The following is a 14,245-nucleotide window of genomic DNA, read 5'->3' on the forward strand; positions in this document are numbered from 1 at the left end:
GTTCAACTATTTATTTGGCTTTTTATGTTAACTCTCTTTTCAGCCACCAGGTTCCAGATGCTAACTAGAGAACTGTTCACCTCCAGCTTATGATGTTGCCAAGGTTTGAACCATAAAACTCTGAACCTCACACATGAGAGTCTGTTGTGTAAATTATTGTGCTACCTTCCCAGTCTGTGGTAACATATTTTGTAGAGATACGAAATTATACTTTTAGACCTCCCAGCATCACATCTGGAGAGTGACCAGTATTATATTGCCAGCTTCAGAGATTGAAGGGAGAGCAAGCCTGGCAGCGGTATCTACCCCATTCCCAGTTTGCTTAGTAGCTAGTAAATCGAACATAGTCTGTGGGCCAGGGGAGAGAGCATTATGGTTATGCAGAGACTCTAATGCCTGAGGCTTTGAAGTCCCAGGTCCAATCCCCTGCACCACAAGCCAGAGCTGAGCAGTGCTCTTGTAATAATAATAATAATAATAAATAAGACAATCTGTGACAGTGTTTGAGGCCCCACAGCAGAGTCACTTAACATGGGGTGCTTAACCTCACCAAGAAAAATAAATAAAGTAAAAAATAAAAAGAAATTATACCTTTAACGTAATCATAGTCTTATAAACCAAGATTGCATCAAAAAGCATGTAAAGTGAATAAATTATTTTAAAAGAATGGTGAGGCTCTCTCACCTAAGAAATACTCATGAATCACATCAAACCGATGTGGTTTACAATCAACAATATTTATACCTCTTTCCCATATTTGGGAGCTACTCTCTTCCATGATCCAGCTTTCTGGTCCTTTTTCCAGCCATGACATCATCTCCCCAGACAATAACTTGCATCCACCTGCATAGCAGATTTCAGACTCAGCCAAAAAAAAAAAAACAAAAAACCACTAGTATAGCTACAGGCCATTTAAAATATGCATACTAGCTATTTACAAAATGGAGGACCCCCCCAACACTTCATCTGCACTATTCCAGCCTTTAGGTCCATGATTGTTCAACAATTTGTTTGGCTTTGTATGTTAACTCTCTTATCAACCACCAGGTTCCAGATGCTAGCATGATGCTGACCAGACTTCCCTGGGCAGATGACCCCATCAATGTGTCCTGGAGCTCCACTTCCCCAGAGCCCTTCCCCACTAGGGGAAGAGAGAGACAGGCTGGGAATATGGATCAACCTGTCAACGCCCATGTTCAGCGGGGAAGCAATTACAGAAGCCAGACCTTTCACCTTCTGCATCCCACAATGACCTTGGGTCCATACTCCCAGAGTGTTAAAGAACAGGAAAGCTATCAGGGGAAGGGATGGGATACAGAGTTCTGGTGGTGGGAATTGTGTGAATTGTACCCCTCTTATACTGTGGTTTAGTCAATGTTTCCTTTTTATAAATAAAAAATTAAAAAAAAATAAAAGGAAAGCTATCATGGGAGGAGATGGGATACGGAGTTCTGGTGGTGGGGATTGTGTGGAGTTGTACTCCTCTTATCTTGTGGTTTTGTCAATATTTCATTTTTATAAATAAAATAAATAAAAATTAAAAAAAAGAAGTGCTCATGAAATGTTACCGTTGATATGACTCATCAGAGCTAGTAGGGGCAAACGCTAGAAGAAGAGCTAGTAGGAGTAAAACTCCCCCTGAGCTGTGGGCAATACAGCTGATTATGACCTGCACCTGGTCACAGCACCACCAATCTATGTGGTGATGCAGTCTCATGCCTTTGAAGGGCTTCTGAGTATTTCTGTGTAGGTTGCAACTCATACAATGGTGCCTGAAATTCAGCCGGTCTTCTGTTGCAAAACATGTGCCTTGAGGTAAAGGTTGTGTTAAGAGGTTATAATGCCTGTTGTTGCTGATTGGTCCTCCCAAAGGCGGTGCTTTTTGTGATGAGTACAAGATTGTAGACGCTGTGTCTGTGTTGAGGTGGAGGAAGGCCATGGGTAACCGGGCCCATGACCTTCTCTTTGCAGAAGAGCCTCACTGGGGGCTGGGTGGTGCAGTGGATAAGGCATTCATCTCTCAAGCATGACATCCTCAATTTGATCCCTGGCAGAGCACATACCAGAGTGATAACATTGATTCTGTTCCTCTCCCTTTCTCTCTCTCTCTCTCTCTCTCTCTCTCTCTCTCTCTCTTTCATTAGTGAATGATAAAAATCCTTTAAATGGGGGCTGGGGAGACTGCATAATGATTATGCAAATACCTTTCATGCCTGAGGGTCCAAGGTCCCGGGTTCAATCCTCAGCACCACCATAAGCAAAGACATGCAATGTTCTGGTTTCTTTATGAATATTTCTTTCTTTCTTTCTTTCTTTCTTTCTTTCTTTCTTTCTCTCTCTCTCTCTCTCTCTCTCTCTCTCTCTCTCTCTCTCTTTCTTTCTTTCTTTCTTTCTTTTTGCCTCCAGGGTTATTGCTTGGGTTCGGCGCCTGCACTATGAATCCACTGCTCCTGGAGGCTATTTTTCCCATTTTGTTGCCCTTGTTGTGCTTGTTGTAGTTGTTATTGCTGTCATAGCTGTTGTTGTTGGATAGGACAGAGAGAAATGGAGAGAGGAGGGGAAGACAGAGAGGAGAGAAAGATAGACACCTGCAGACCTGCTTCACCGCTTGTGAAGCGACCTCCTACAGGTGGGGAGCCGGGGGGCTCAAACATGGATCCTTACGCCGGCCCTTGCACTTTGGCCATGTGCACTTAACCCACCTCGCTACCACCCGACTCCCTGTTCTGGTTTCTTTCTTTCTTTCTCTTTCTTTCTTTCTTTCTTTCTTTCTTTCTTTCTTTCTTTCTTTCTTTCTTTCTTTTTTTTTTTTTGCCTCCAGGGTTATGGTGCCTGTTCCTGGAGGCCATTATTCCCATTTTGTTGCCCTTGTTGTTTATCGTTGTTGTGGTTATTATTGCTGTCATTGAGGTTGGATAGGACAGAGAGAAATGGAGAGAGGAGGGGAAGGCAGAGAGGGGGAGAGAAAGATAGACACCTGCAGACCTGCTTCACTGCCTGTGAAGTGACCCCCCTGCAAGTGGGGAACTGGGGATGGGGCTCAAACCGGGATCCTTATGCTGGTCCTTGTGCTTTGCACCATGTGCGCTTAACCCACTGTGCTACCACCCAGCCCCCTCTCTCTCCCTTTCTATCTCCCCCTCCCTTCTCAATTTCTCTCTGTCTCTATCTAAGAATAAATAAATTAATTAAATTATAAAGAAAAATACTTCTGGCATGCAGATGAGATGGAGGGGCAAGACCATCTCAGAGTTTAGGCAAGGGCAGCAGTTTCAGTCTCACACTTCAGAAAAAAGTACTGCACTGGTCTGACCTTACTTTTTTTTTCTTGATTTGATTTTTCTTTTAATTTCTTTATTGGGGGCTTAATGGATTACAGTCAACAGTAAAATACAACCGTTTGTACAAGCATAACATTTCTGCATAACAATACAACCCCCACTAGGTACTCGATGCCATCATCTTTCAGGACTTGAACCTGCTCCCCCCCCACCTCAAAGTCTTTTACTCTGGTGCAATACACCAACTCCAGTCCAAGTTCTTCTTAGGACTTTCCCTTCTGATCTTATTTTTCAACTTCTATCTATGAGTGAGATCATTCCATATTCATCTTTCTCTCTCTGACTTATCTCACTTAACATGATATCTTCGAGCTCCATCCAAGATGGGGTAAAGAAGGTGAATTCATTGGGCCGCGAGGTGGCACAGCGATAAAGCTTTGGACTCTCAAGCGAGGTCCTGAGTTCGATCCCCGGCAGCACATGTGCCAGAGTGATGTCTGGTTCTTTCTCTCTCCTCCTATCTTTTTCATTAATAAATAAATAAAATCTTTTAAAAATATATGAAGAAGGTGAATTCATCATGAACCTGAGACTTTGGAGCCTCGGGAATAAGAATATCTGCATAAACATTATGCCATCTACCCCTGCTCACATTTCTCAGTTTTTCATATAACTATTCTTACTCCCTTTAGGTCCTCCTCCTCCTCCTCCATCATGTTCCAGGACCTGAACCTTCCCCCACTAACCTTCAGAGTCCTTTACTTTGGTGCAATACACAGTTTTATTTATTTCATATTAATGACAGAAATACAGAGAGAAAGGCAAATGGGGGTGAGAGTGTTCTGAAGACACCAACCATGGAGAGATGAGAAACTGTACCCATATGTCAACAATCATACTGTAAACTATTAAACGCCTCCCCACAATAAAATGGAATAAATAAATAAATAAATGAGTTGCATAGTATTCCATTGGGGGAAAAAAAAGGAAAGAAAGACAAAGAGGAAGACCAGAGTACTGCCCAAATCTGGCTTATGGTGATGTGGAGGATTGAATCTTGTGCTTCAGAGCCTCGGGCATTGAAGCCTTTTGCAGAAAGCTTTTGCAGTCTTAGCTTTTTTAAGGATAAAGGCCATTAAGAGACACTGTGCTGACTAGAGTGGCACGTTACAGATGGGGAGAAGAGGCAAAAACCCTGTGTTTTAGAAGTTGAAGAGAAACGTGGGCAGTGGTCCGGGAGGTGGTGCAGTGATAAAGCTTTGGACTCTCAAGCATAAGGTCCCAAGTTCGATCCCCGGCAGCACATGTACCAGAGTGATGTCTGGTTCTTTCTGTCTCCTCCTGTCTTTCTCATAAATAAATAAAATCTTTAAAAAGAAAGAAAGAAAGAAAGAAAGAAAGAAAGAAAGAAAGAAAGAAAGAAAGAAAGAAAGAAAGAAAAGAAACGTGGGCAGACCTGACGTGTCAAAATACATTCAACAAATTGAGATGAGGCCCCTATCCCTCACTAGCATGGGATGTGGACATTCATGAACTGAGATTCCCCTCTCACTGCCCTTTAGGGATCTGAACCTTGTGCCCACGGTTGTGTTGGGCTGGAGAACCCAGTCGGGACAGGGAAGGAAAGCTGTGGTGAAAAAGCAGCAGGCAGGTCCTGAGGAGAAAGCAGGGGCAAGTTCCCCACAGTTTGGCAGAAAGTCAGTCTGCAGATTGCTCTTTTTGACACAACTTCACACTTTCTTTCCAGTCCTATATTTCTGGCTATGTGCAAGATATTTCCACATGGATGTTCTGCCAACAGCTCACATTAAACATGCTTAGAGTAGAGTTTCTTCACATGAACTTGCAAAAAAAAAAAAAAGTAGCCAAACGACAAACTGTCTCTAAGACTTTGTGAGAATGACAAGAGTTACTTAAGGGGTTGGGGAGGAGGGCAGAGAACATTGGTGGTGGATGTGATGTGGAACTCTACCCCTGTAATTTTATGATCTTTAAACCACTATTAATGACTAATAGAAATTAAAAATAAGAATAACAAAGCAGGGGGTAGGGCTGTAGTGCAGTGGGTTAAGCACACATGGCGCAAAGCACAAGGACTGACATAAGGATCCGGGTTTGAGCTTCTGGCTCCCCACCTGCAGGGAGGTCTCTTCACAGGCGGTGAAGCAGGTCTGCGGGTGTCTGTCTATCTCTCCCCCTCTCTGTCTCCCTTCCTGTCTCGATTTCTCTCTGTCCTATCCAGAAACAACAGCAATGACAACATTAGTAATAATAATAACAACAACAAGGGCAACAAAATGGGGGAAATGGCCTCCAGGAGCAGTGGATTCATAGTGCAGGCACCGAGCCCCACCAATAACCCTGGAGGCAAAAAAAAAAAAAAAAAGAAAGAAAGAAAGAATAACAAAGCAGAGTTTCCCCCACAGTGTCACACCTTCCCAAGACCCCCAGCTTCACTGCTCATACCCAAACAGACCAAGCCTGTCCACTTGGTTATTTCTTTCTCTCCTACTCTAGTACCGCCCCCTGCCTTTGAACCCTATGCTATTCCCTGGTTAATATTTTTCTGAGTGGTCTTTTGCATCCCCAGCCCACACCACTCCTACCCTGCATCTCATCCTTCCCACCCCCATCCCCACTACTGGACTCTGGCCTCAGGCTCTCTCTCCAGTCAGCCTGGGCCACATATACATTCTACACACACACACACACACACACGCACGCAATTCATGTGGTGGAACATCCATTCTAGAGGAAAGAAAAGCATAGCTGAAAGGTAGAGCACAGAGCATGCATGTCTGAGAACCAGGTTCAATCACCCGCCCCAGATATGCCAGAACTGAGAGGTGCTCTGGTCTGTCTTTCCCTATCTATCTATCTGTCTGTCTATCTCTCACATACACACACATAAAGATAAATAAAATCTTCAAAGGAAAATGAAAAAGAAAGAAAGAAAGAAAGAAAGAAAGAAAGAAAGAAAGAAAGAAAGAAAGAAAGAAAGAAAGAAAAAAGAAAGCCTGGAGACAAAGATAACAAAGGAGATGTAGCCAAGAAGAAAGTGTTTGGTCCCAGGAGTAAGGCAGTTCTTCAGGCTGTGAATTACAGCGACTACCACTTACTAGCCAAGGGAGCTTGGCCTTGTTTCAATGCCCTGCTCTTGAAATTAGAGATAATTGTGTTGACTTCCTAGGGTTCTTGTGTAGCTGAATGTGAAAATTGGACACAGAGCAGGGACCTCTTCTAGAATGACTTCCCTAAGGGCTGTCATGGGCAGAACTATGAAGATGATTTCCAGGGGTGTGAGGGGAGCCACTTGGATATTCATAATTTTTCCATTATGTGTACATAACAGGTAATCAAGGAGGGCATCAATTCAACAGGACCCAATTCTTGATCCTCTCCAAACCTCCCTGACTCCTTTGAGTAAACAGGAAACAGGGCTCCAGTCTCTGAAGTTGACTGGGGTACCCCAGGATGCCCTGTTATCTCTCTGCCTTCTGGTTCTGAAGTCCCTGGCTTTAATACTGAAATTCATTTGTTTATCTTATAAGAGAGACTGAACAAAATACCAGAGCACCAAAGATGGAGGCAGAAACTCAGAGTCTCAGGCCACAGGCAAGGAATGCACTCTAGCTGCAGAGCCACTATCCCAGTTTGTCCCAGAACTATTCTTGCTGCTCACTTTCTTCATCTTATCTCTTTTCTACCACCACCCCCTGCTCTCCTACCCTGCTTCTTCTGAACACAGGAGCAGTGGTGAACTCCTGTCCAAGCCTGCTGGCCTAGGACAGAGGAATCTGGCCATTCCCTTGGATGGCAAGCCTGCTAGGCCAGGCACTCACTGGGGGGGGGGGGTTCTCTGGCATGGAGGTTGGCCCTTGCACCAAGAGGCTGAAAAATGCTACAGACATTAGCTCATCACACCCTGGCACAAGCCAACTGGTATGCTGTTCTCACCAGCACCTTCAGATGGGGAAATGGAGGCACTTTTGATGTGGTTGGAAATCTGCAGGATCCCAAAGGGGCTTTGGAGCTGGGTGTCCAATGGAGTCAGGGGACAAGGGCTGCCTGAATGTTCCCAGATGGAGACCCTTAGGTTTGTAGAAAAGTAGGAAGGATCTGAGAAGAATGATGTGCAGTCATTTCAGTGGTTACACAAAAGACTCCAAAGCCTCAGCTTCAGTCTCCCGCACCATCATAAGCCAGAATTGAGCAGTGCTCTGGAAAAAATAAGTAAAAAAAATATACTAAGTATTTTCAATTATAGTCGGTACTATTCTTTTAGCTAAATGTGGAAAATTGGGGCCGGGTGGTGGCACACCTGGTTGAGCGCACATATTACAGTGCGCAAGGACCTGGGTTTGAGCCCCCGGTCCCCACCTGCAGGGGGAAAGCTTCATGAGTGGTGATGCAGGGCTGCAGGTGTCTCTCTGTCTCTCTCCATCACCCCCTTCCCTCTTGATTTCTGGCTGTCTCTATCCAATAAATAAAGATAATAAAAAATTATAAAAAAATGTGGAAAGTTAATGCACAAATAAATGTTTGACAGTAAAAAAGGGGGGATCATGTGCAGGGCTGGCATAAAATTAAAAGAGACAATGGATGTGAAGATGCTTTTGAAAATTTTTTTTACTACAAAAAATTTTTGAACATATACAAGTGAACATTACAATGAAGGTCCATGTGCCATCTTCAGTTATGATCTTCTCATATCAGTACCCTTGTCTCAACTCAAATATTTTTCAGCTCATCCCAAATTTACACCCTTTTAAACATAAACATTTCAGTATCAACTTTTAAATATTTGTTCATAACGAAAAATAATATGGAGATTGTTCTCCAGCCTCCCATCTGCAATGCTGGAGCACTAGACTCTCAAGCATGAGGTCCTGAGTTTGATTCCCAGCATTCCATGTGCCAGAATGACACTCTGGTTCATTCCCTCTCTCCCTCGCTCTGTCTCTCCCTCTCTCTCTCGTTAGTGAATAAATAAATCTTTTTTTAAGATTTATTTTTTATTATCTTTATTTATTGGCTAGAGACAGCCAGAAACCGAGAGGGAAGAGGGTGATAGGGAGAGGGAGACAGAGAGAGAGAGAGAGAGAGAGAGAGAGAGACCTGCAGCACTACTTCACCACTTACAAAATATTCTCCCTGCAGGTAAGGACCGGGAGCTCGAACCTGGGTCCTTGTGCATTGAAACATGTGCATTCAACCAGGTGCACCAACACCCAGCCCCATAAATAAATCTTTTAAAAAATAAAAATAATATGGAATGACCAATAAATTTAGAAAATGAAGGGATAATGTGTGAAAAAAATGGAAAGCACCTATAAACCCAATACTCAGAGACAACCACACATTTTGGAATATATACAGTGGGCTATGGTAATAAAATCACATTGCAGAAAAATCAAGGGAAGAGGGAAAATAATCCACAATTCTTTACTACTTAGTATAAAAGCTGTTACTATTTTAATATATTTTCTTCCTCTCTTTCCATTTACATACATGATTTTAACACAAGTGGGGACATGCTGCATATGCACTTTGCAAATGACAAAACACTTTTTAATGCAAGAAAATAATGGAATCACTATGCAGAATTATAAAGAATAGAAGAAGAAAAGTATCACCCATAATCTCACTACTCAATGATAATCACTGGTAACATTTGGGTGCATTTACTTCCAATATTTTCCTAGGCACATGTAATTTTAACAAAAGTGGGAACACAGTTTATCAAGTTTATCAACTATAAGGATGGGTTATAAGAATTATAATCATAATACATAACACAAAGTGAAAAAAATCGCTCATATTCCTGCCACCCAACTGGCACTGTTACTGGCCTTGTGTTTTCTAGAAATACACATTCATAAACCTAGAAACTTTGATGCATTTCATTTTCTTCTCTTTCTGCCCTTTGCAACTTGGCATAATATTTATGCAACTTTGTACCCAGTGTTTTCCACTTAACATTTTGTTGTGAACATTGTCCCATGAATAAAAGAGTTTTGAAATTAGGATTTGTTTTTCTTTCTTTTGTGTCTAGGCACTATGTGCTACTCATTACCATACATGGTTTCATTTTCCTTTTTTTTTTAAGCTCTGGTTCATGGGTGGTGCTGGGGATTGAACCTGGGAATTCAGTGCCTCAGGCATGAAAGTCATTTGCATAAGCATTATGCGGACTCCTTAGCCCACGCATATTTCCTTTATTCACCAAAGCACTGCTTAACTCTGTTTATGGATAGGATCAAACCTGGGACCTCCTGACCTCTTGAACCCAGGTGGTGGAAGTCCCATGTCTTACCACTGAGTTTATTTTTCTATTTTTTTTTTCACCAAAATACCACTAAACTCTGGCTTATGATGGTGCAGGGAATTTAACCTGGGGAGTCAGAGCCTCAGGCATGAAAGTTATTTGCATAACCATTATGCACCTCCCCCAGCCAGTGCACATTTTCTTTATTGACCATTTATTGGTGGCACCTGGGCTCAAACCTGAGCCTTCTTGAACTGAAGTCCTCTGTGGTACCACTGAGTTTGTTTTCACCAGAGCACTGCTCAACTCTGGCTTATATTGGTTCCAGGAATTGAACCTGGAAACCTTGATGCCTCAAGCCTGAAAATCTTTTTTGCATAAACATTATGCTATCTCCCCAGGCCTTATCACTGAATATCATCCCAACCTATTTTAGAAATTTCAGATCATTTTGTTTTGTTTTGTTTTTTGCCACCGGTGTTATCCTTGAAGCTCAATGGCTGCACAGCAAATCCATCAGTGCTGGGGAACATTTTTTCCTCTTTCTTAAAATTATGATAGAAACAGAGGGGGGGGCTGCAGCCTGTTCCAGCACTTGTGAAGCTTTCCCCCTACAGGTGTGGAGATGGGGCTTGAACCCAGGTTTCTCATCCCTGGTAACTTGTGTGTGCTTTACTGACTATACCACCATCTAGTCATTGCTTTTCATTTTTCACTTTTACAAGCAATTCTGGTCTAAACATTTTTTTCTTTTAAAGTGCATTGCTATTTTTTAAAATTAAATTTGCAGTGTTGGTGACTTAACAATGGTTTGCAAAGTTGTAAGATGTCAAGGGTATGATTTTACACCATAATTGGTGTGTCAGTCACTGTACCTTCCACCAAAGTCTTGTGGCTGACACCCCCATCCTGCCCCAACCACAGTAGTTCTCACAAAATCTGAGAGATAATTTGGTTACCTTTTTGAATGTGTTTCTGGTAGCCACTTAAGTTTGCAAGTGATCATCTTTTATTGTTCCCTAATTGACTCCCATCATCAGGTCCAGCGAGCACTTGGCTCTACCAGTAAGGTGTGGAGAAGAAATCAGCATTTTCCTCTCCCTTCCCTTCTTAAGCTTATAGGCCTCCTTCATCCCTTTTCAGTGTGGTTTTGAAATGAATTGGTCAGTCAGTATTACTGAAACCTGAAGTGTTCCCACTGAGGAAAGACTAGGAGGCAAAAGGGAAAAGAATCAAAAAGCACACTAACATAATAGTTGTGCAAAAAGGCTTTTATACCTGAGACTCCAAAATACCAGGTTCCGTCTCCAGCACTACCATAAGCCAGAGCTGACCAGTGCTCTGGTCTTTATCTACCTATCTGTCTATATCTATCTATCTATCTATCTATCTATCTATCTATCATCTCTATCTCTCCCTTTCATTAAAATCAAACATTTCAAACAACAACAAAAGAAGGTAAAAAGAAAGCACACTAACATAATTTATTGACCACTTACTGCATAACAGGCAGCAACCAAGCTACACCTCTCCCTGGAATTTCTCAACAACCCCAGAGCTGGAGCCATTATTACTAGTCTAGTTTAACAGAAGGGAAAACTGAGGCCCAAAGAACTTGGTCTAAAGAATATCAAAAAGCAGAGTAGGGATTTAAACTCAAGTGCAGGGTGGGACAGACAGCATAATGGTTATGCAAAAAGACTTTTATACCTGTGGTCCAGGAGTTGGCTCAGTGGATGAAGCAATGGACTCTCAAGCGTGAGGTCCTGAGTTCAATCCCTGACAGCACATGTACCAGAGTGATGTCTGGTTCTTTCTCTCTTTCCTATATTTCTCATAAATAAATAAGACTTTTATACCTGAAGCTCCAGGTCCGATCCCCAGCATAAACCAACATAAACCAAAGCTGAATAGGAGTGCGTCAGTGAATGAGTGAGTGAGGGTGTGTGTGAGTGTGTATGTTGCTTTCTGTATCTCTCGTTGAAATAAAAACAAAAAACAAACAAAAAAGTCAAATAAACCTAAGTGGACTGATCCCTGACCCTGTACTCTTGACCACCAGTCTATACTGCTTCCTTATTCTTCCACGTGGTAGGGGTGGAGGTGGGGCGAGCTGAGGTTAGGGGATGACTGCAGTCAGTCCGACTAGGGTTCTAAAAATCTGACCCCCTGGCTATGTAAGGCTGGGCAGATCTCTGGGACTTCTTTCAGCTCTGCTAACCCTACCTCAAAGGGCTGTCAAAGGAATTAAATGAGATGGTAGATGGGACCAGGCTAGGCCCACTGCTGGAACACAGAAGGTTCTTACTGGCTGAACACCTCTGTACTTTTCTCTTTCAAACACTTCTAGTTTCGCTACCAAGTTGAAGATAAAAATTGCGCAGAGCGCTCTGAGCTCATTGGGAGCTCACCAGGAAGACAGTGCTCCCTGGCCTGTTTGCAGAGCAGTGCAAATGAATCCTTTACTTTTCACAGTTTGGGGCAACTAACCTCCTCTCTTACCTAGCCCAAATGGAGGGGAGTGGCGTTTGCGGTCCACAGCTGAGTGCTTGAAGCTCCTCTCTTGTAAGCACCCCTGCCTAAAAGCGCACAAGGGGGGGGGGTTTGGGGAGTACACTCTATCCGGTATGTGGGCACACAGAAATGTGGCGGAGAGCGCTCCTTGTTCGGCCCTTCAATGGTCCGGATGGGGGGAGGGGGCTGGCTGTTGAGCAACTGCTCCCGAGACACTCCAGAAGCCCAGAAGAGAATATGCCTCTTTCTAACAATTGGCCTGGGAGCCATCCAATAGATGGAAGGCGGATCCACCACCTCCGGGATCCGGAGCCTGCCAGGAGAGCGCAGCCAAGGTTTCCAGAGTTGCTGGGCTACTGGGCTATGGGACCCAGAGGGTGAGGGGGAGGTCCGAATTATCTATGCACAATTCCAGAGAGTCTGGGGTCCCTCACCCCATGCAAACAGCGGGAGGGAGGGGAAGCTGGGAGCTGCGTTTCACATGCAAACCCAGAAAGGCTTTGGAATCACAACAGGTTCTGTCTTTTATCAGAGGAAAATAGACAAAATAAAAAAATACAGGATGGTGTGTGTTGTGTGCTTGTTACTGGATTCGTAGTGGAGCAGAGTCAGGGGACTGAATGGGGCCTGGCACTGCACTGCTGGGGGGGGGGGAGAGGGAGTGGGTTTGCTTGATGTCCACAGCCTTCACTTCAGCTTCTTCCAGGTGCCTAGAAAGGGCTCTCATCAGTCTCTGTTTGCTCTCCCCCAGCTTTATGTCAGAAAGCTGGCCAGTCAGTCAACATGCTGAGCAAACCCAAGGTACTTGGGGATGTTAACAGAAAAAAGAAAAAGGCGGAAAGACCTTTAGGTCTTTTAATCCAATTAAGAAGACAGAACACATTCATTGAAAAATAACTTCATGACATACCCCACACACACATACACAAACTTTCTCCTAAACATCTGGACTCTTCCAAAACAGCATGCTTCATGACCAGTGTAAACTTGCTGGATGAGGGCAAAAGGGATGATTTGGTAGAGGGGTAATTCTGCTGGCTTTCCTTCAAGAAGTGAAATGGGAACTTGGTGACCACAAGGAACACAAACTGAGAAGATATATCCCTGTTTTCTGCAAACATTTGTGTAAGACAACACCCCAAAACATAGGTCCAGGTTCTCATAAACCGTCAAACCAAGTAAGATGAATCATCCATACAGGTGGGCCAAGGTAGAAACTGAAAGAACACTCTAAAGTCAACAGAACTATGTAAAGCTCCCTAAAAAGGACATTAAAACCAACCATGGGTCCTAAAGATGACCACCATAATGAGAAGTTCAATGAAAGAACAAAGTCAAGGGAGGTATTAGAAAGTCATAGCAGAAGAAACTACTACCCAAACCAAGAGACCCCTCACAGAATGGGAGATTTTTACAAGCCCTACATCAGACAAGAGTCTAATAACCAGAATATATAAAGAACTTGCAAATCTCAACAACAAGACAACAAATAACCCCATCCAAAAATGGGGGGGAGGATATGGACAGAATATTCACCACAGAAGAGATCCAAAAGGCCGAGAAACACATGAAAAAATGCTCCAAGTCTCTGATTGTCAGAGAAATACAAATCAAGACAACAATGAGATACCACTGCACTCCTGTGAGAATGTCATACATCAGAAAAGGTAACAACAGCAAGTGCTGGAGAGGTTGTGGGGTAAAAGGAAACCCTCCTACACTGCTGGTGGGAATGTAAGTTGGTCCAACCTCTGTGGAAAACAGTCTGGAGAACTCTCAGAAGGCTAGAAATGGACCTACCCTATGACCTTGCAATTCCTCTTCTGGGGATACATCTTAAGGAATCCAACACACCCATCCAAAAATATCTATGTACACATATGTTCTTCGCATCACAATTTGTAATAGCCAAAACCTGGAAGCAACCCAGGTGTCCAACAACAGATGAGTGGTTGAGCAAATTGTGGTATATATATATATATATATATATATATATATATATATATATATATATATATATTACTCAGCTATAAAAAATGGTGACTTCACCGTTTTCAGCCAATCTTGGATTGACCTTAAAAAACTCATGTTAAGTGAAATAAGTCAGAAACAGAAGGATGAATATGGGATGATCTCACTCTCAGGCAGAAGTTGAAAAACAAGATCAGAAGAGAAAACACAA

Source organism: Erinaceus europaeus, chromosome X (assembly GCF_950295315.1).
Source record: "Erinaceus europaeus chromosome X, mEriEur2.1, whole genome shotgun sequence".
NCBI lineage: Eukaryota > Metazoa > Chordata > Mammalia > Eulipotyphla > Erinaceidae > Erinaceus > Erinaceus europaeus.